Source organism: Polistes canadensis, unplaced genomic scaffold (assembly GCF_001313835.1).
Source record: "Polistes canadensis isolate GaletaPanama2010 unplaced genomic scaffold, ASM131383v1 scaffold_3, whole genome shotgun sequence".
NCBI lineage: Eukaryota > Metazoa > Arthropoda > Insecta > Hymenoptera > Vespidae > Polistes > Polistes canadensis.
Window position 1 is genome coordinate 227,069 of NW_014569550.1, and position 2,495 is coordinate 229,563.

Below are 2,495 nucleotides of genomic sequence, written 5' to 3' on the forward strand. Positions count from 1 at the left end.
TAAAATCTATAATATAAATTTTTATATCTATGTAGAATAGTTAATAGAGATAGTGGTTCTATCTGTGAGAATTATATAAATCATTTTTTATTATAATAGCAACAGTTGAGTATTTAGGAATCTGCTTTATCGATAAAGTGTAAGTCATGTAAAAATAATAACTTTTTATGTTTGAATAACTATTACCAGGACCACTAGTAAATGATAGTAGATACTTAACGCGATGGCGGTACAAACAATCATAGAATATAGTATTCTTTGATAGTATATAATAGTACTATGTACTTCTGTATTCTTTAGTTTTATCATGTCATTTAATAATTATTTAATTTTATATTTATATACATGTTTTAACTTCAAATATACTTAATATTATTCTTAGTTCAAATTTTTATCGATTACATCGTTATATCTTACCTCTCGTCGGTAATACATTTTACAAATAATTGCACAATTTGACAAAAATGTAAACTTTTTATATAACGAAAATTATTAAAAAAAATTTTCATAAAATAACAATTATTCTTAAAGACAAAACATTTCGAAAAAAGTTTAAGTCAAGTTAGGTGCTTATTTGAATAACGGAGTACAAGATGGCGTTGGTAAGATCAATTGCAATGGCTCGTATACATTTTACCGCCTTTTTATTATTGTTTCTTAGGATTGTTCATTTAACTTCAATGATATTCCAAATTTTATTAGAACACATGAAATCCGATTATTATGTAGAATATAAGATAAGTAATTCAACAACAGAATTATTATTTTTATATTTACATTTACGTTCGGTACATTTTCAATTTTCTATAAACGAGAAAATATTTTTTTCCTTTCATCTCATTATAACATTCTATCCTATATATTTTTCCATATCAGACGTTTATTGAACTCCTCATTAAAAATACTCGCCTAATATTGTGTCCCGTGCATATGCTAATTAATTTCACGTTTATCGTTACTAGACATTATTAAGGTTAGTTATTTTGTGCCATATTTTTAAGGTTAGCTAAGATATTTATTAAAATATACAATTTAATTAATTAAAATTTAAGTTATAATAATATGCAATCTTTAATAATAATAATAATTTATTTATATATATATATTTAAATGTAAAATACATTAATATCAGCATTTTTTTTTTAAATAAGCGTATTCACAGTTTTCCCGCCATTTTATAGAGAACACTTTAACGATTTTTTAAATCCTCTTAGCATCGTGCGTTCGTTTTTTACAAATGTTTGAATATCATCCTCGAAAAATTCCATCGATAAATCTCGAACGTTAATTAATCGAGCTTGGATTTTTCGAATTTGTCGATAACGATTGTACAAAAAACAACGAGACATATAATTCTCTTTTTTCTTCTCTTCTCTTCTTCTTCTTTGTCTTCTTTTATTGCATCCTTACTCATTTTAGACTCCCTCTTTCTCGATAGGAATTTATAAATAGTAAGTAGAATCGATCCTTTCATCCCTTTGGTGTTTCCGCGAGCAAAATTTCAAATTGTCTTTCTTATATTTATTAATATTTATATAATCTCGAGATCAATTCTAAAGAGTTTCCTTTTAAGATCATAAATAAAAAAAGAGACGGTAATTGTCGTTATTCTTGTAAACATAATCTTCATTATTAACAATTACTTAGAATATACGTGTATGGTTTACACAATATAACAAAATCACAAAATTTCATATAAGCTAAAATGAAAATAATAATTCATTACATAATGTATTACATAATAATTTCTGATATAAAAAGAAAACAGGTACAAAAATTCCTGACCGAATTTTAAATTCCAATTACTTTTTACGGAATACTTTCCAGGGCTAATTTTGTTATTGTCGTTTTTAAATTAAAAAAAAAAAAAACCAGTTCGCGAGTATTGGAATAATTGTATAATTTAAGAAGTCTTAAAAAAGAAAAAGAGTAAATCGATTTTAAAGACATATAAATAATCTATCTTAGCTCAGTATTAATATCACAAAAATATTTGACACCTGGTATACTCGCAGAAATTCTCTCTGTTAAGATGTAAGATCATTAATATTTTTGGATAACGCCTCCGAGATTAGTAGGGATGCGAGAGAGGTGGTTAAAGAAGAAAAGGGGTAAAGGAGGATAGGGGTAAGAGTGAGTACGTTCGAGCATGACATTGTCATTCATTACTGCGAAGCCATGCCAGTTACTAAACCCTTCAGCCTCCAGTACACCTGAGAGAAAGAGACGAAAGGCCGTCTCCAATTACAGAGACACACTGGAGGACTTCGTTCAAGTGGAACACTGTTCTTTATTAGAAAGAGATAGACAACAAAATTGATAGATAGAAATAGAAATAGAGAGAGAGAGAGAGAGAGAGAGAAGACAGACATAATGTTAGTTGAAAAATTTGCAATATATTTTCTCACGTTGTCAGGTAATTACTATAAAATCGTATTTACTATAATGAATTAAATGTTATATTTAAATCATTATTAATATCTTTTCGAATAGTT